The sequence below is a fragment of the Lygodium microphyllum genome, chromosome 23 (assembly GCF_053477565.2).
Source record: "Lygodium microphyllum isolate KBCC chromosome 23, Lygodium_microphyllum_v1.1.10, whole genome shotgun sequence".
Classification (NCBI taxonomy): domain Eukaryota; kingdom Viridiplantae; phylum Streptophyta; class Polypodiopsida; order Schizaeales; family Lygodiaceae; genus Lygodium; species Lygodium microphyllum.
Genome location: NC_141157.1, coordinates 67,172,614 through 67,194,153, shown reverse-complemented (window position 1 = coordinate 67,194,153; position 21,540 = coordinate 67,172,614). Strand labels below are relative to the sequence as shown.

General features: G+C 38.6%; 1 pseudogene; it reads left to right on the top strand.

Annotated features, from left to right (window-relative positions):
* Positions 1-2,311: 2,311 nt before the first annotated feature.
* On the top strand, positions 2,312-20,169 carry LOC148016289 (ubiquitin-ribosomal protein eS31 fusion protein-like; annotated as a pseudogene).
* Positions 20,170-21,540: the final 1,371 nt, after the last annotated feature.

Below are 21,540 nucleotides of genomic sequence, written 5' to 3'. Positions count from 1 at the left end.
AATACTAGCTCACATTGTGTTGGCAATGGGAGCACACTGGGTTCCCAATCATGACCAGAACAATGTTGAGCAATGTCGTGCCATCATGTTATTGGTTGGAATATGACCCAACTTATGCTACCCCTACCTCATTCCACATCCTTGCAATGACCTACAACAATTGATTACTTGAGGAGAACATCTTGTTCAAGCCCTACCTCGACAGAATTCTCAATGAGGAGGAGGAGCTTCACAATGCCACAATAGGATAAACTTAGGAGACTTCCTTCTTTGGCATATGCCCATAGGACATGGATCATTACGCAGCATTGGACAACATATTTGATTTTCAGCCCATTAAGCTTGTTTGTGCATATGGCAGTACGGAATACATCCCATGATTCAAGCAAGGTGCCAAGAAGAAACAACGGGTGCAAGTTGTCTTTGAACTCAAAACCCTGTGACAACAGACTCTTCATGATAGCATGAAACGAACTGAAATGAGATGATAGGGAGGTCCCCTCCTTCATGGAAGGTCCATTAACTGCTTCAACCAATACATCTGTGATGCAAGACTTTGCTGCGCATAAAGCTCCTAAATCTTCTCCCATAAATCCCATGCACTCTGGTTATCATCTTCAACAACATTATGATGGACCTCTTCTAAGAGTGAAAAAATAATGGGAGACTTGCATAGCTCACAAACTTCCATCCAAACACCATCATTCATATCCTCAGGTTTAACACCCTTGAAATGCAAGGGTTTAATCTACAACTTCTGCACCAAAACTTGTTATATTTGGGACTTCAATACCCATAGTTGGTACCATCCAACTTGGCAATGTTAAAGAGAGCTGTATCTTTCAAATGACCAGACATACTGTCCCAAATCAAAGCAAAAAAGTAAAATTGTAGGTTGCTTTAATTAGCAAGAAATGCACTAAAACCATTGCTAAAACTGGCTGAAAGGGTGGATTTCACCAAGAGAAGCACCTATTCACCAAATATGACTAGGATGATAACATCAAATAGTAAGCATTACACTCATAGAAGTGCTCAAAATCTGCAGATTTTAGCTTGCTGTAATAAAGGACAAAAGTATGTAAAACTGTCCCAAAATGAAGCAATCACTGATACATATGTCATTGCAATTGCTAGGTAGCAAGATACATCCAACAGTGAGTTTTGAGGGGCAAGAAGGTACCAAGAATTGTCAAACCAATCACTTGTCAGGCAAGAGACATCTCATAGGTCTAGAAGTCATGCATGTAATGGGTCTCGGGGTAAGAGAAGAGACCAAGCACAAGCACAACTGATAGAGCAAGTAGCTCAATACATAACCATCCAAGATGCATACAAAATTGACAAGCCTGTGATAGAGATAGGTGCCTACCCCAATAGGCGTATCAAATCAGCCCACTACAGAAAAACTATAGACATAAAGCTCTCAAGAGAGCAAATGCATGTAATTGTCCCACAAGCTCAAGCTCATCTGTAAGTAAGACTTTGTGTACATCCGAATATACCAAGAGGCTCCTAGTAGAAGTGAAGTCAAATGCAAAGAAAGAAAGCAATGCTCTAATACATCAAATACATAGCATCAGACATGCCAAATCTTAGTAGGGTACATCCGGAGCATAAATCTTAAGCTATCCCAGAGCCGTAAAGCATAAGCCTGAAAGCATTAAAAAAGAATGTAAGTGACAACCAAATGTAACACCTAGTAGATCCAAAAGGCTCAAATATATCTAAAGATGAAGCTCCAAGTAACTGTCAAGCATGGGCAAACCAAGTGGCATCCATATCTGACCAAAGCATAAATGCAAGAAGCCTAAATGTCAAGCAGTGACCATAGGCATAGACCGGTCCAAAGCATGCCAACTGAAGCCAAATGCCAGTGAAGAACGACCAAGTTAGAGCTTAATCCAAGCTCAAAAGCATTTGGGAACCAAGAAGAAGCATTTGACAACCTCCAAATACATCGGTATGATTATTCAAACCTTTAGGAAGCACCCCGTATCCATGAACCAATGCATACACCAAGTAAATGAGCTTCAAAAAACTCTATTACATAAAGCAATTTACTATTAAATGAAGCTCAAATGCTGCTCAAATCTTCTCCAGATCAGTCCCAAAGCATAGACATAGCATCCCATAACATCGGGGCATCATCGGGCATCATCGGGTATCAATAGGCATCAAACGGGCAATGCTAAGAGGCATCAAACAGCAAATGTCAAGTGCTGCCGTGTTTTGACAGTCCTGGGACTGTGTACATAGCAAAGGGCTGAAGGGGGAAGCACTCGAATCGATCACCGAGAGTCAAACACTAATGTCGGGGAGTCAAGCAATGCTTGGGAGGGTTGCCAAGAGTGCTGAGAAGCCGAGGAGGAGCATGGAAATGCCGGGGAGCAGATCAACCCAGCCCCCTAAAAATGCGCCGAAAATTGCGCTAGCTGTTCCTGGGGACTGGGGGATCTTGAAGAAGCCGATGAAGGTCCAGAAGCTTGGGGAGGAGGCGTGAGATCAAAACATACTTGCAAATGAAGGTGCCATGGCTGCCATTGAAGCTCGAGTTGAAGCTCTTCAAATTCGGGCTAAAGAGAATGCCGAGCAACCTCCAATACCTTTGCTCTGATACCAGTTGAAAGGGAAGTGGAACCCAGGATAGAAGAAGCTTGGCGGTGATAGCTATGGTGGATGGAGAGCAAGAGCCAAGAGAGAGAGAGAGACTCAAAAGTGGTAACTCCAACAACCACAATGTGTGGCTGGGCCTTCCTTTATTCAATCTGTCACTAAAAGAATAGAGAATAAGTGACTGTGATGGGCACTCATCACCTGCAATGTGCAATGGTGGGTACTGTCAGTGTAGCAATACACAGGCAAAGGCGCCTTTACCCCCAATAGTGATGGCACTCAAAACGTGATAAGGGGTTGGAAGAAACATCATTGAGCATCTTGAAGATAATCACCCAAGTTGTTATCAAGTTTCCCAAAAAGACCCCTTTCATACCTCAAGGGGGTTCCTCATGAATATATGTATGTAGCATGTGAGTTCAAAATAAGGGATCTTACAGATTGAATGAAAAAGGGTTGTTTTTTATTCAAGAATAATTCATAGATAAGGATATTTATAAATAGGTCTTGAATGCATGTGATATAGAGGATATACATATAGTAAATCCCTCGAGTTTCGTGCACACCTATTATTAGGTTCATCTTGGGGCACTAGCAAGGAGAACACCTTAAGGATTGTATTCACTACCATTTTATCTCCTAGACCACAATTGACTAGATTGATAATGACTTATGGGGCCTTTGAGTGTCTCTCATATCACATCAAAAGGATCCCTTTTTGTTCTCATTGAAAACAACCATGGTAGTCTCAGAGAGAGACATTCAAGGAATTGGTTTCTTGCAAAACCTTGAATGTGGGGAGTCTTAGCTTTTGGAAATGTCAACCATCATCACACACTTGCTAATTTGGCTTTGTGCATGTTGAGGAAATCTAGCAAGGAACATCAAATTATTGACCTTGTTTCCCAAAAACAAAGATAGTGCTAAAGGCCTACCACATACCTTGTTAAATGAATTTAAGCATCAACCTAAAACCATGTGCATACTCATCTAGAACCACTCCATGAGAATGTCCTAGGTGGAGATACTATTTGGTGGTAACAAACCCTTGGACTTCTCACAATGCAACTAGATTGCCAAGAGTGACTATCTTTGTCGCAAACTTGACTCTACCACCTTAGATATGACCAACCCTAAGAAGACCATGAAGTTGCTCTAACTATCCTATGAAATCATTCATGATGAGTGATTGAATCATTGAAAGTGAATTAATAGATTGTGAAGTGTGCTATACTAAGTGTGTCCTAATGCTAGTTTCTATATATCACTGTTGGATTAGAAAGTAGATAGCATGATTGAGCACCATCACTAACAAAAGTACATGCATTACATTGGATCACATTGATTGTGATAAGACAAAATAGCCTAATCATGCACAATCCACTTACACTCACTTACATTAATTTCTAAAAATATTGGTTGCTTCCAAAATAAGCACAAAACACATAAGTAGACAAATTTGGTACCTCATAGCTTCCTCCAATCAGAGTTGTGTAAAAAGACATCAGAGGATCTCATGGATCTTGATTCCCTTGCAAAATTTCAGTTTATCTTCCTGCACAAATGATTCACCATACACACACTATAGGAAAGGGTCAACTATTGTTAGATAATGACCAATGCTGAACGTCATTGTGTCATCAAGTTAACAAATATGACCCAATCTACATTACTCCTACATCATTCAGGGTACTCACCTTGACTTGAAATAGACCATTAGAAGAAAATATCCGGCTCCACCCATATTTGGGCTAGATTTTTTGAGGAAGAACTTATATTACTGGCAAAATAGGTTCAGATGATTTCTTGACTAATGTCCTGATCTATATTAGGCATGCCAACATTTGCTCATAGGATATGGATCATTATGTAGCATTTGACTATAACCCTCACTTTCACAATTGATTACTATAGAAGTAGCCGTGTAGCATATTACTATATACATAAATAAGTGCACACCCACATCTCAATGAAAAAATCACACATATTAGAATCCACATTCACAAGCCACCCTTTGCAATCATAAAAAGTATTGCAATTTCATTCATTTAGGTGGGGGGAGGGACTCTCTAGTTTACACAAAGCAAAAGGCACAAACAAATAGTAGGATCTAATTGTTTGTTAGTAAGTACATATCTTTTCATTTTCATCTCACCATCATATGCTATATTTAGGTTGTGCATGAGAAAGTTGTGCATGAGAAAATTAATCAGCCCCATCTACCATTCACAAAAGAAAACCAAGAAAAATATAACTTAAAAATGGAAATTGAGTAGTATCACCACCTAAGGAACTATCAAGTTCAAGACCTTGTCAACTTAGTAGCCAAAGATCTGAAAGTAAAGAAGATGTGGAAAGATATGGATTGTAGAAATACATGGAAAAGTTCAAAGATGAGGTGGAATATAATAAGTGCATATAATTTCTTAAAATTTATGACCTTGACAAAGACAATGGAGTGATGAAGTAGAGGATGCAAATGGTTGGAATTAGATAAAGATACCATTATGACCAGATGTGGTGTAATATACCTACTCTTTCAACAAAGCATATAATTTACACTTTATTTTGTAATAAATATCTTTCTATGTGCACTTTTGAATGCAAACTAAAAAAAGAGTGCTTGAGAAAAAATTGATAAAAAGTCTAAAAAGATAAAGTATTATTGAATGTTTCTCAAAAGGTAGAGCAATATAGTGATATAAGTTCTTAAAAGAAATTAGACAAAGCAAATTCATGCATATAAATGATTCTTCAATGAGGATTTCTAAAGGAGTATCTTAGTGTTTAGCTAGAAATTTTATGATGGAGAATTGTCAACCCATGCCCATGTTGTTAATTGTTGCATGGATAGTACCCCTTTCAACTTCTTATTGTAAGAAAGGATCCATTTCATCAACCGTTACAACACATGTGCAGGCTCTAACTCCTTGCCCCAGCTTGATGCCACCTTGCACCACATCTGCATCCTTGGTTATTGATACTTTCTTCTCTTGGAGGATTACTAGGAGTATCAGCATTAGTGTTTACTCCCCATTAGGACATTGAGATCTAAAATGGCCTTGGCTGATTACATTTAAAGCATCACAACTTCCTGTTTTTATTCTTGTTATTGTTATTATTGTTGTTGTGGTTCTAGGAAGTGTTGGCGAGACTTGCACAGTCTTGATTATTATTGCCTTGTTGATAGTTCATCGAGCCCTCTTGGGTTAGGGAAACATGTTATCATATTGGTTAAACTAGTTATTTTGCTTGGAAAGGGTAGCCACCAATAGCTGTGCTCTCGTTAAAGCATCCTCAAGATTAGTAGACCTCATCACCTCCTCGAGCTAGCCATTAAGAGGTGGATTCAATCCCTAGCAAAAGTGTGCCACATGTTGACACATGGAAATGCAGGGGGCATACTTTTGCAGTATCAAAAAATAGGAATAGTAACCTCTAGAGCTAACCCTTTTACTGCTTTAGGCTAAAGAATTCATTCATCTTCAAGGTTTAATTACGCAAGCAATAGATACCAACCTTGGACTATAGCCTTAATTCAACTCCATGTTATTGTGGCTTCAAAAATTACATTGTCACAACACCATTGCTTCCATCATAGCCGTACTTATCCTTGATTCTTAATGCATGCAATTATTGTGTGATTAGTCATATTGGTTCCTCCAACAAATAATTAATCTTCCATTTGTTTGAACTAGGTTTCAACATCAATTTCTATCTTTGATCCTTCCCCATTAAATTTAGGTGGCTTAACCTATTTGAGAAGAAATTTACTCTCCTTTTCTTCAATTAGATAAATCATCGTAGCATTTGGAGGTACACCAGTTGAGGGTGGGTACCTAAAAGATGTTTTAGATCCCTTGTTAGATACATATAGTTTCTTGGTTACCTATACCTGGTAGTTCTTTTAAATATGGTTATATTAGAAAGTTTGTATAATCAAAGCATTCTCCACATTATCCTAGGATTTAACATAGCCAATATAGCTTTTCACTTAAGTTTGTTTTGTGAGATATGCTAGGTCAAGTTTTTACATCATACAGCTTGATTTGGCAAAATCTCTTCCCAAAAAAAGAGACTTAATATTTCAAGTTATTGTTGCACCATAGGATGCATAAGATTTATATAAGATTTTCCATGTAATGCTCAATAAGATTTAAATAAGGGAGTTTGTACAAGATCTTGATTCTTCTTTATTAAGCATTTTGTAAAAAAAAAAAGATGTTCTAAGTAGATACATATATCAATCCATGGATTAGGAGTAGGGGTATAGTTTAGTAAGTGTGAGTCTCTTTGAAGGCATCTGATGTTAAATAATCACTAGGCAAATTGGGAAGATCCTAGATCTCATAATTGTTAACACGAGATCGATGAGCTACGATAATGTGATTTTCTTGGATAATTTGAGTGATGCAATGAATAGATCCATTGATGTAGGGTCATAATTATACCTTCCAAGTGAACCATAGGATTAGTATGGTTTCGATTGAAAATGAAAAGTTGAAGCAAGTGCAATCTTTTTGCCCAGTGCAACCTCCATAAATCATATTCTATATTGCTTACTAGGTCAGCACGTGTGGAGTAGTCTTAGGGAAGTTACTATATGTATATCCTCTACATCACGTGCATTCAAGGCCTATTATAAATATCCTTATCTCTAATTTTTTCTTGAATAAGACATTCAATCTGTAAATAACCTCTTTACATTATACCCTTTTATATGTAAAAAAAAGTATAAAACTGATATTTTCAAAATGCCTTATGTTGAACCCACATGATGCACACATATATTCATGAGTAACTTACCCAAGGGAGTAGTAGAAAGGCATCCAATCCTAGCATTGGATTACATAAGAAGATTAGAGGGATAAATATCTACACTATAGCTCAAACTATTTCCTCTCTCAAGACAATACTGCATTGAGATCCTGCTTGGTAAATTGCATGAAATAGCTCATGAAATTGTTGCAATTCATCCTACACATAACTCGAGGAGTGAGTGAGATTTTACTTAATACATCCTTGGTTCCATTCTATAACACACTATAGTTAGGGGATGATTTGATTATTTTAATTATATTATTGAATCCTTTTTAATTATTGATATTTGTTCAATTACTATCTTCTAGGATTTCCCATAGACATAGCTTTCAACACAAGCTATGGCCATTACAAATTGATTGTAATGTCTTTTGGGCTCACCAATGCTCCTGCTACTTTCAATGGGCTAGTCCAAGATATTTTTAAGCTATATCTTGATGAATTTTTCCTCACCTTCTTTGATGATATTCTTAGCTACTGCAAGAAAAAGGAAGATCATCCATACCATCTTTAGATTTTCTTAGAGATTCTTCATTAGAATAGACCTTTCACTAAAAAGAAAAAGTGTGCATTCTTTAAAATGACAATTGAGTATCCGAGACTCATCATCTTAAAGGACGGTATATCAATAAATTCTGTGAAGGTCAAAGATGCCCACAATTGGCCACCACCTCAGAATGTCAGAGAAAATTGAGGATTTCTAGACCTTATAAGGTGGAATAGGATCTTTATCAAGGATTACTTCTTGATAGTAGCACCTCTCATTGAACTACTCAAAAAGAAAGAAAAGATTACATGGATGACAAGAGAGTAGGAAGCTTTGACAAGTTAAAGGAATGTCTAACTACTACTTCCATTCCCCTTCCATTCTAGAGCTATCAACAAAGGAACTTAAGGTCATCATTGATGCCAAATTCTTACCCAAGAAGGATGCCCAATAGCATATTCTTCTCAAAAGCTCAAACCCTATGAGAAGAGTTATGCCACACATGATCTAGAGCTCTTAGCATTTGTTCACGCCTTGAAACTTTGGTGTCACTATCTACTTGGTAGAAGATTCATGCTTATTACTGATTACAAAAGTCTCAAGTGGATTTTCATCCAATCAGACCTTAATGTGAGGCAAAGGATATGGATCAAATTTCTCTAGGAATTTGATTTTGAAATCAAAATTTTCCCTAAGAAGGATAATCTAGTAGTAGGTGATTCCCCTAAGTATAAAATCCTTCTTAGATGTCTCTTTATTAGAGCAACCTACTGCATATGATTTCTTGCAAGTCTATTTTTTATGCTTAGTAATCCTATTCTAGAAGCAATTGCTTGTTGAGATCCCTAATGATCCTATCTACCTCAAGATAAAGAGGATTATGCAAGCGGAATGAAAAACTATAAAGTAGAAGCCCAAGTACAAGGATTACCACATTGAAGGAGAGCTCTTGTATTATTAGCATAGGTTATGTGTGCCCAATTGCTCAGATCTTAAAAACAAGATTCAATGGGAAACACATGATAGTCCTACAGCTAGATATCTCGATTATGCAAAAACAATAAATGTTATTAGAAAAATCTATCATTGGTCAGGAATGAAAGCTGACGTATTAAGATATGTAACACAATGTCTAAGTTTCCAATGGGCAAAGGTAAAATAATTAACCTTCCAAGAGAGCTACATATGATTGACATACCATAGATGAAGTGAAAATAAATACATTAGTATGGATTTGATGGTTGGTCTTCCAATTGTATAAGGAGGATATGACTCAATTTTAGTAATTGTGGATGTACTGACGAAGATAGTGCATGTAATTCCTATAAAAAATACCTTCAAAGCATTTGATAATGTTGGATTGTTTGTCAAGGAGATCTTTCAATTGCACAAGTTACCAAAGAGTATTGTCAGTGATGATAGAGATTCCTTATTCACCTCCAAATTTTGGATGTGTCTCTTCCAAGCTATTGGTACTTAGCTATGTTTTAGTATTGCTTATCAACCTCAAACTAATGGGCAAAGCCAAAAGAGTTAACTAGGTTTTCGAAGATATTTTGAGGGAACATTGTAGTAGAGAGCTAAAGAAATGGATTTACTACCTTCCCTATTAGTGGAGTATGCCTACAATGCTTCTTATCAACAAAGTATTAGTATGACTCCATCTCACTTATTGCATGAGTACAATGCCTATCCCCTCTAAAAATTTATATGATCTAACCCTAGGGATCAAAGAATCGAGGAAAATACTAGAGCAAATGGAAGAATAGAGCAAGGAAATTTGTTAAGATATTAAAGCAGCCCAAGATAGGCACGAGACCTATGCAGATTCCAAAATGGCACCCCAAACTTTCAAGGAAGGAGACATGGTTTTCTTGAGAGTCTAACCAAAGAAGAGTTCTCTATCCCTTGGAAAATTCAAGAAGCTCATCCCAAGATAATGTGAACCCTATAGAATTGATAAGAGCCTTGACAGGAATGCCTATACATTAGAACTTACACCGTATCTCAAAGTGCATAATGTATTTCATGTGAGTCTTTTGAAGTCCTACATTTCTAACCTAGAACATGTCCTAGATGATTGAAAAATTGTAAAGCCAATTCAATGAATCCTTAAAGTATAGCCTATTAGGATATACAAGTTAGGGAGAAGTCTCTTAGAAATTGTACCCTTTGTGAATATCTTGTTCAATGGAAGGACTTCCCGAAGAAGATGCTATATGGATTGAGGATTTTGTTCTCAAGAAAGATCATCTTGAGTTTCTCTTGTGACAATGATATCTTGATTTCTAAGGGAGGGAGGATAGTATATGTTCTAAGTGCATAATTCACGCTTTCTTTTTAAATAATCTCTTCCTATGTGCACTCTAGAATGTGAACAAAAAAATATGAGTGATCGAGAAAAATTTGATAAGAATCATCCAACATGGAATCCATATCAGAAACCCAAGGACCTCACTGGGCATGAACATGGTCTTGAGAGTTCATTAAATGGGTTTTCTTAAATCTTAGTTGGGGGGGATAAATAAAGGAAGAAAAGGGAGAAAAAGTAGGGGATTAACCATTTAGATTCCCCATCATGCCCCCCCATAATAATATTTTTAAAACAAGATTATTTAAATAAGGATCCCCAATGATTGAAAATGTACCATTGGCCATCAACATGACTTTGTGTGTGTGTGTGTTGGGGGGGGGGGGGGGGGTGTCGACAAACTCCCCCTGAAGATAAAAATAATATTTCTCTTGTCTATAGAATTTGAACTAAAACTCTGTAGAATTTACATGACACAGCCCCAACAAAATTTGAGCAAGGAGTAGAGAACACATAGCAAATATGAGAACAACAAAGAATACTTTAATTTCAAACAAATGGGAAATCCAAATAGATGATAGGTGAAGAGCTTAAGGCTAGCTAGAAAAACTCTAATTGGGTGAAAGATAGATTGATGATGGCTTTAGAGGTGCCTTCCTTTTATAGCCTAGGATAGTAGTCTGGTCAACATGTTAATATTATGAACCTTCCCTAGTTGGCAATGGAATATTTTCTTTACCATCGAGCTAGGGGTGCTACCCCCAAACCCCCGATAAGGGGGCCCCTGGTCCCCCTTGAGACCCCCCATTTAGGGGTTGCTTCCATGACCCTTGAACCCCAAAATAGGGGCCCTTGACAACTTCCACACCCCACAACTTGGTGCATTGTGCCTTGAGTTGCTACCAACATAACTACTCTATCTAACCCAAAGGCTAGATCCACAAAGGTCACCTTTTTTCCATCCAGTCACATAAACCTCACTGAAATACAAGTCAAAACCCACCCAATGTCCATGCTCACACATGACTTCTCCTCAATGGGGGTCTTACAACTTAGAGCACCATAGATCATTGGTGGCACCTTACAAGGGTGGGGCATTGAGCATATCTTAGCAAACTCTTCCATTGAATGACAAATAAGCCCCATGTCCATCATGATAAAAAAATCTCCATCCTCCTCATGCCACTACATGATAAGTTAAATACTGTGATGCATGCAAGCATCTCCCCCCTCCCCATAATTGATAAAATGAGACTAAGGCAAGAAGAAGAGGGGAAGAACTTAAGAGCAAAGCAATGCCAAAATAAGTTAGAAGGCTTGAGAGATAAGGGAAAAATTAGTAAGGGAGAAAGAGTGAGCGAGAAGTCAAGGAAAATTGAACGAACCAAGGTGAAGCAAAGGATAGGTGAAGTGAAGGTGCATTACAATAACGCCTCCTTGATGAGTCCCCCTCTTAAATTTCTATCCTTATAATATCTTTCTTGATCATAGATGATTTTAAGAACCAATGCATACTTTCATGTTATAGAATATGTGGCAAAACTTGTACTTTAGACTTTAGAAAGTGTGGCGATTTGTTCTCTAAACCAAAGATACCCTATAATTGGTTGGCGAATATTTTTTATGAAAATAATAAAGTAATAAAAGGTTTAAAGTCTTATTTTTGAACTCAAGATGGTAAATTTTTCTTAATAATAATGTAGAAAAAACATTGAATGAAACCATGTTATTGCAAAGAAAATAATACAACTAAAGCAAGGTAAATCAAGTCAATACACATTGATTAAAGCTCGACTTTCCTATGAGAAAATACCTATAAATAATGTATTGATGAGCCATAGTACAACTTTCACTTGTGTTGTCTATACAAAAGCTTCACCATTCAGGTTGATTACACAAAGAGCAACATGATTATCTTAGGCTTGCCATCCATCAGTGTACTAGGAATTTCATCATTTTCATGTAGTTTTGTTGATGATGATGATGGTACTGATGCTGACTATGTGTTGATATCCAATTGATTTCACCAAGTATTGATTGATATCCAATACTCGAGGGGGGGTTCATCGTATAGAAGGCCTCTATATCACGTGCGTTCAAAGGATAGTTTAAAAACCCCTTTTTAAAAATTTTACACCATTTTATATACCCCTTCTGTGAATTTCGGAGGCAATAGTTATATCCCTATTGCAATACTGTAGCCATGGAGTTTTCATTATGATCTAAGATGGATATTCCCTCTCTTCAACATAACCTTATGTGATAATGACTGATCGAGAAGGAGGAGCCTGATTATAAAGGACAAAAATATGACATAAGTGGTAGCAGATTGACTTGCATAAAATGATCAAATAAACATCATAATGGTCACAATAAAATATCTAAAATGCCTAGAAATATCAGGTATGGACTAGACTCACACGAGCTAACCAGACTACTAACACCCTCTCTTAGATCATCGGTGATCCAATACAATAGAATGATACAATGATAATGACTCATCATAGTCCATACAACAAAGACCACCAAAATAGGACCATGGAAACCCAAGTACTAAGTGATGAAGCCACCAACCAAGGTGCCTCAAAGAGAACCTAAGTGTCGATGTCAAACATTTGGTACAAGACCATCCTATTAAGCCCACAAAGCATTCACCACTCAATTAAACTCTAGAGGGAGCTTATAGAGCACATTCCCCACAAGATGAGCCTATGGAAGGGCGGATTGCATATTTTGAAGCTTTGGCCCTATACCTATATGACATGAAGTAAGAAATACCAAATCATATCCTTCAGCTCAAACTTCATATGTCAGATCTGTCCATAAAGAGTAATGTCATGCATAGGTAAGGGAGCCTCATGCAATATCTAAAGCTTTGCCCAAATTGCAGGAGAACTCCTGCAAGTGGTGATTGCTAGAAGAACTTCTTTGGAAATGCAGCAAAGAATGACAGAATATGCACAAGCATCATCAGTATCCCATGTGAGCACAGCTTCTTCATAATTGTCCTAGTCAAAATCAGCTGGAAGAGGAGTACGATGCTCACAAGCTCCAAATACAATGTATCATAACCACTTTTGCATAGACCAAGCTTTCATAATAGCACTCCAAATGAGATAATCAAGGCCATGTAATTTGTCATTAGTGGAACAATAGGGGGAGCAATCTAGAGACCATAGGAATAGAAAAGAACGAAAAGAAGAGGAGGAGAAAGATAATATAGCCAAACCAAGAGCACAGACTATACGACAAAGTTCACACGCAATGGATAATGTAAAAATATGAATCAGGCATAGCAAAAATCAACCTAAAACACTTTTGCCTAGCCCTGCATAAGCAGTGAAAATGCAAAGGCTAGAGTCAAAACACAGCCAATAACTGCAATAAATGTAGTCATCCTACATAAAAGCAAGTTTCCTTAGCCTATTGTCCCTAAAACACAAATGGTGGACTAAAAACATTGAGAAAAAGAGTAGAAACCAGGCCAAAAATTAGCAAAAGATGGTCACCCAGGCTAAAAAATCAGTTTGCAGCAATCAAGAACAGGTTCAATCAGTTGTTGCAAAAAATCCGAAATGCAGACTTGAAACATTAGAAAACAACAACACAAACTTGGATTCTAAAATTTGATACCATGTCAAAAGTGGATGTAGTAATGGAAGCATAAATAAGTGTTGCAATAAACGATTGAAAACACAGACAAAAGAGAAAAAAAACACAAAAGAACACTCCAAAGAGGAGAACTCATAAGAATGTTTGGAAAATGGAATCCATATACCAAACACGAGACAGTCGCATACAATAATGAGTCACTAGCTACATAGGCAATGGCACCAGCTCCCTCTCTCCAACATAACTTGTAGGTGATAATGGCTAATTGGGGAGGAGCCTAAATATAAAGAACAAAAATATGTCATAAATGGAGTAGCTTAACCAGCATAAATGCCCAAATAAACATCATAATGGCCACAATAAAATGCCTAGAAATGCTAGGTATGAACTAGACCCAAAAAATGTCAAACACAAAGTTTGTGGATATGGATACTACAGAGTTGGAGGATGCATATAAAATGCTAGCACAATGATTACAAGATACTCATGTCTTATTTGATGTTCACTTGGATACAGATGACCAAGAGAAGCATAAAGAAGACATTGGGATGATATTACCACTTTTCTTCCAAGGAAAAGCATGCATATAAAAGTATGGTTTAGGGATATCGGCAAGGCATAACATGATTAATGGACTACCATTTGATCCAGGAGACAATATCTGGGTTGCATGCATGATCGATTGGCTGAGTATGTAGTGGTTGTTTGACCTAGGAGGGCGATATGGCTGTAGGAGATTGCAATGGACATGTCTTGAACTAAACATGTCTAAAACTGTTTTAATTGGGAGAGGATTAATGATTATTGATGTATCCAAAGTGGAATTTGATACCTTAGGAAAGTCCTACAAAGTTTAATTGAAATCCCTGTTCGTATGCCTCTGAGATAGAGTTGGAAAGGTCGATGTCAGCTGGTCGGGACTGCATGCTGTAATGAATAGTTGCAGGTTGCACATAAAATTTTAGGGGTTGATACCTTCAACATTTTGTCTTGGGGTCTTTAGTAAGGTTTTAGATCGTGATTAGGGCTACATTTTTTCTTTTTAAAGCTTGGTGATCCGAGTTACCTCTCAAAAGATAGGAGCAGTTTTTTGTAGGAGGGTGGTGCTGTAGGACAATTTTCTAGATAGGATAACAAGACTAAATCTGATGAATGTAAATTATTGCATGAGACATATGCTTTGACAAAGATGTTTGAGACTAACATGAGGATGCCAAGGATGGGGATGAGGATTGAGATATGCAAGCTGCTTTTGTTTCCAAATATACAAAGAGGATTTGGTATCAGTTGATTTTGCTTCTATCTTATCTTCTGTCTTGCTTGTTCTCAAGAACCCCTACAGTTTGTGGCTAAACACACTACCCCCTAATAGTGTGGGAGCTAAAGTCTATGAAGAGGATCTTGATGTCCATGTTACAACTAGCTAGTTTACATCTCCAGGTGCTAAAGACCTTGTGTTTACTATTTTATAGTGTCAGGAAACCTATTTTTGCCACCTTCCTTGCTACATTTTGAGCTAGACCACAATACAAACCTATGTTTGATCCAATGGACCCTTCATACTCATTGGACGGTGCTTACGCCATTAAAGGGATTTATGTTTATGGTATGAAAGCATATTGGTTGTTGTGTTTTGAGTATGTCAGTGGCCTGCACACGAGATTGTGAAAGACAAGTTCTAGAAGACACTGCAGTGGATTACCCATACCATAATTGACAAATGTTTATCATGCTATGCTGGGGAAGGGCTTAAGTAAGTCAAGAAGTGGATTTTGCATGCATGAGACTCGAATTAGGTGGACAAGGGGGACTTCACCAAGTCTCAATAGCCTAACTTTAGAGAGAGAAAAAAGGAGTTTTATTTGAACAGGAGTAGCGTATTCAAAAGAGAAAAAAAGGGATAGTGTGGGAGGAGCATGCAGTACTAGATGTCTTGGGGAGAACCCTCTTGCAAATGGAACCTGCAATGATCAATCTCCTACATTTCCATCATCTCATGCACATGCTTAAGACACATTTTTCTCACCCATATGTTGAACATACATATATACTTCATGATTAAGAAAACAAAACAAAAAGAAAGCTAGAAGCTTTGTGCTGGGATAGCTCATCTTTCATGCAAAGGGTAGATATAGACATTACCTACATATCGCAGATACTGCCAGAGATTACATAGAGGCTTCAAAGTGAGAGTTTGTGATAGTTTACTAAGGCTATACCTTTGACGATCTTCGGTCGGAGTATGGTGCCCCTTGTGAAGACAAGTGGAGGTTGATCGATGATGACTCCCATATTCTTCTTCTTCTTCAAACACATAAGGGTTAGAACTATATGAGAGAGAGAGAGAGAGAGAGAGAGAGAGAGAGAGAGAGAGAGAGAGAGAGAGAGAGAGAGAGAGAGAGAGAGAGAGAGAGAGAGAGAGAGAGAGAGAGAGAGAGAGAGAGAGAGAGAGAGAGAGAGAGAGAGAGAGAGAGAGAGAGAGAGCACTGTTTTGCTCTTTTGGAAGAGAAGAAGAATGGGTTTGAGTGACGAAGGAACGTGTTTGGAGCTCGACTCTCTATCTTTCTATATTGAAAAAAGGAAATCTTTGTGAAAACTTTGATTGGAAAGATGATAGCGTTAGAAGTTTGAGTCCTCTAACACTATCAACAATGCGAAGGCCATGATTCAAGATAAGGAAGGGATTCCCCTTAACCAGCAACATTTGATAAAATAGCTCGAGGATGGTTGGAACCCTTATTGGTTGCAACATCTAGAAGAAACTCACCATGCACTTAGCTTGCACTTAGTGATTAGGCTCAGGTGTGGACCTAAGAAAAGAAAAAAGAAGACATATACTAATCCAAAGAAAATTAAGCACAAGAAGAAGAAGGTTAAACTCACAGTTTTATAGTTTTAGGGCCAGGTCGTGCTCACTAGTGCTTACAAGGCTAGTGGGACTATACATGAAGCATGCCACCTTTTCTATTGCACCTGTGCTTATAGGGTGAGGGAAAATATTCAACATGTCAAAAAGAAGGTATTGGTTGTCAAAGCAGTAGCTTTCAATTGGCTTCAACAAGTAGGTTTGCATGACATGTGCCATGATATGCGATAGTATTGTTAAAACTCTATTAGCATAGTGCTTTTGAGAGGGTGGTTGCGGGGCTTTGTTGGGTTATCTTAACCCTACTCACATAAACCCTCTATGGCACAACCACATTTTCGTGGGGGTAGTGGGGTCTCTATTAACCCTAGTCCGAGACAGAGAAAAAGAAGTCCAAGAAAACTCCAAATGTAGACATAAGGAAGAAGTAGGAAGGGAAATGGCAAAAAGTGCAAGGGTGGCCTTAAAAGATAAGTCAAAGGAAAAAGTGCATTTTTAAATGCAAGGCACCCCTAAAACTTTTGTAAAAGAGTGACAGGCTCCCTCCTCTACAAATGGTAAACGATAGATGGGTGTAGGTAAAGAGAAAGGCCAATTAGAAGGGAATGGAAAAAGAGGACCTTGCCACAATGGATGGTCATGTAAAAAAGGGGATGGGTACCCAAAGGGATAAGGGTTTTGTATATAAACTCAAAAAGTGAATGAGAAACTCATTCTTTGGTGTGTGGCAAAAGATATTATTATTCTTCTTCTTGCCTTATTGCTTGTATGTGCTTGAGAGAGGGAGTGTGAGAGTGTGAGGGAGTGAGTGTGTGAGGGTGAGGGATCTTGGAGAAGAAGCTCTCCATCATCTCCTCTCTTCTTCTTCTCTTCTTTTCTCTTGTCTCGTGCGGCTATGGACGATGAACCTTGAAGGAGAGGGATTGAGGTTGCTTGAGCTTGGCATCACAAATCGTGGAGCTACCGGTATGCACCCATCTATCGTTTACCATTAGTGCATCGTCACTACACTCGAAGAGAGGGATAGTGCATCGTCAGCTATGTGAGAGGTAGCCATTAGTGCTCGGCTTGAAACACTTGAAAGAATAAGTGGTTAGTGGGTCTTGACGGTCGAGTAGAGCTTCCATCATTTGGGTTCTATTGCTAGGACCAACGGATTTGAGCTTTGAGTGCTTGGGCACTTCGAATCGAGCATTGAAGTAGGGTTTCACCCCCAAACAGGTGCTTGAGATAGTAGGAGATTTGGGCTTTTAATCTTCAAAACAAGTAAGTATTTTGGGCTTTTTTTAATAGACAAGTATGAGGATTCATTTTAGTATTTGTGTTCTGATTCTTGTTGCATTTAGAGTAGGATAGGAGCAAGAAATTGAAGCAAAAACCTTTAGGGTTTCTACTATAAAACATGCCAAAATAGGAAAAAATCAAGGGAAAAATAGGCTTGCACTCCATTGACAAGACTTGAGCACTAATTGGATAGTAGTTGGACATTAGGACAAGGGTTTAAGACCCACGGAAGGGGGGTGGAAGGCTCATTTTCAGTTTCTGCAGTAGAAAGAGAGAGGAGAGAGAGCTTAAGGGTGAATGGGTAGATAGGAGTGAAGAAAGTGTGAGAGACTTTGCATGCTGGCTAGCCCTTGCAAAAGGTGACATGGTGTTAGTAGTAGAGAGCACGAGGCACAAGTCGCACAAGTGAATTTAGAAGCCCAACAATGCGCCTTCCTCCACACTCTCTTGGATGTCATGCAATCTAAAGAAAAGGAGGCCATTGAGTCATTAAGAAGAAAGCTAGAGATCACCCAGAGGGCTCTAAGACATGGGGGGGTTGCACGTCCAATCACAAATTGCAGTGCCAAAGAAGCAGAGCCACCAGAGCACAGGGGAGAAGATAGACAAAGGCTAACTAAAGACACAGGGACAAATTTTGAAAGGGGGTAGCAAGATGAAACTCCTTATTAGTAGAAGGTTCTTAAGACAAGACCCTACTTTGCAAGAATGCTGCCTCCCACCACTCTTTTTTTATTCCCCACATCACGCTTAGGGTACATCAAGGGCATGACATACCTAGGGAGGTCACTCTTGCCTATAGTTAGACCTATCTCCTTAAGCCGCACCCACCGCACCTTCCTTATGCACAAACTAGGTCCTCAAGTGTGGGACAATGCCCAATACCCAACTCCCAGTTCCACTAGCACAAGCAGAATGCACCACATGGTAAGGTAGACACTCCCCCTAGGTAGCGCACTTCTTTTCTTTTCAGGTACATACAAAGGATGGAAACCACCAACTTTGGAGGCCTCGTCATCCACTCCAACCATTCTCGGCCTCCACCACCTCAACATTTTGATTAGCTTCTCTCCCATGACAAATCCCCAAGAGACCACATCATCATCAACTCGCCAACTACCCTTCATATCACTAAGCTTTCATCAACACAGACTCGCAAGTGCCATGGGACTGGCACTTGTCTAGGAGGGGGTAATGTTAACCCCAATCCGAGACAGAGAAAAAGAAGTCCAAGAAAACTCCAAATGTGGACACAAAGGAAGTAGGAAGGGAAACGACCAAAAGCGCAAGGGCAGCCAAAAATAAGTCAAAGGCAAAAGCGCATTTTAAAATGCAAGGCGCCCCTAAAACTTTTGTAAAAGAATGCCAGGCTCCCTCCTGTGCAAATTGTAAAGGGTAGATATTCGTAGGTAAAGAGAAAGGGAAACTAGAAGGGAATGGAAAAAGAGGACCTTGCCACAATGGCTAGTCATGTAGAAAGGGGATGGGTGCCCAAAGGGATAAGGGTTTTGTATATAAACTCAAAATGTGAATGAGAAGCTCATTCTTTGATGTGTGGCAAAATCTCTTCTTCTTCTTCTTTTTCTTCTTCTTCTTGCCTTCTTGATTGTGTATGCTTGAGAGAGGGAGTGCGAGAGTGTGAGGGAGCGAGTGTGTGAGGGTGAGGGATCTTGGAGAAGAAGCTCTCCATCATCCTCTCTTCTTCTTCTTCTTCTCTTCTCTTCTCTTCTCTTGTCTCTCACGGCTATGGAGGATGGAGCTTGAAGGAGAGGGATTGAGGTTGCTTGATCTCGCATCACAAATCATGAAGCTACCAATGTGCACGAGGGAGGAGGGTACTCAATCAAGCATCAAGGTAAGCTCACAAAACTCATAGAGAGGGATAGCGTGTTGACTATATGAGAGGTAGCCATTAGTGCTCGACTTGAAACACTTGAAAGAATAAGCAGTCCATGGGTCTTGGTGGTTGAGCGTAAACTCCCATCAGTCTGGCTCCCCCACTATAATTGGGTGTGACCTGGCTCTTATAAGGTGGAAGATTCTGGGAAGGTGCACTGTTTCCACAAGGAGTGCCCTAATATAGAGTATGGGGTTGAAAATTTTATGGTGAACCATCATGATCGGCATTACTATGGCAAGTGCAGCTTGACCTATATTTATCAGAAAGCTTAGGAGCTTTAAAGGATTGCATTTGTTTCCTTTTATTTTAGCTTGCTTGTGGCCTTCATTTAGACTATTTTAAAGGAGATAGCAACAATTTTATCCTCTTATTTGGTTGTTGGTACTTCTAATGTTGAAAATTTTATATTTTTTAATCCTTATTGAAGGGTGCAATGTGCAATTTGGAAAAGAAAATATCACCTTTTTTCTTTAATTTACTAAAATAAGGTCTTCTTTTTGGAAAAAGTAAGATATCCATACATATTAAGGCTAAGTGGACAACTTAAATGAAGTTAACAATGGTTTTTTTAAAAACTTGCACCACCTTGTCATGGCACCATTGTATAAGCATATGCCCTAAAGGGCAATGCTAATAACATTACATGCAAACTTAGTTTCCTCATCTTATAAGGGTAGGTTTAAATTATTGCAGATAAACATTCAAAATAAATGGTGTGCAAGGTGAACTATGATGTGTCAAAAAAACATTACAAGTTATCATGTCTGTTGACGTCTAGGAGCGTTTGGCCTAGTGTAGGTTGACAAATTCAAAAAAAAGAGTTCCAAGGAAGGATTTGAACTCCCATCATTATCTATCTCATCTACAATCACTACATGGACTAGTTCACTAATGAAATAAGGAGGATGGAATCACTATTCACTCAATATTTCACCCATAACCATGGATGCTTAGAGTGAGTTGGGGTGGCCATCAACTAAGTTTGAACTAACCCTAAAAGATCATCACAACAACAAAGATGCCATGAACCTCAATGCAACAATATTGCTCTCATGGTTCATCCTAGAAGAGACATCGATCCTCAATCACCCTTTTCTCAGAATGCCTCCTTGCTTTGTTTCATGAATAGTATGTTAGTTACTTTTTTGGCCTTCAATCTTGTAGCTTTTCTCCATATTTTAACTCTTCACACCAACAATGGCATGAATGCATTCAAGTACACCCCCACAAGAAAATGAAACATATATTTATATGTTTTTAGCACACATCATTACAGCAAAGCATACACTCTTCAATTCACATAGAATGATCACTCACAAGTACACATTATGCACAGTGCATGTATAGTAGGCCCAATGAAATGAAATAAAATAAAATAATAGTAGATGATAAATATGATAGTATCTCAAAAATAAATATAAATATTAAAAATAAATAAATTAAACACTCTTCTCTTTCTCACCTCTCTGAGCAAAAAGATAAACTATGCTCACTCCATTCCAATAGGAGGAAGGGTTGGCCACACCACCCCTCCCCCCCCCCAATCTTACCCCAAAACCCCTCCTCCCCCCCACTCCAACCTCTTTCCCCCCTCCCCCTATGCCCCCCTCCCCTTACATTTGTGGCTAGAGGGGAAAATTAAT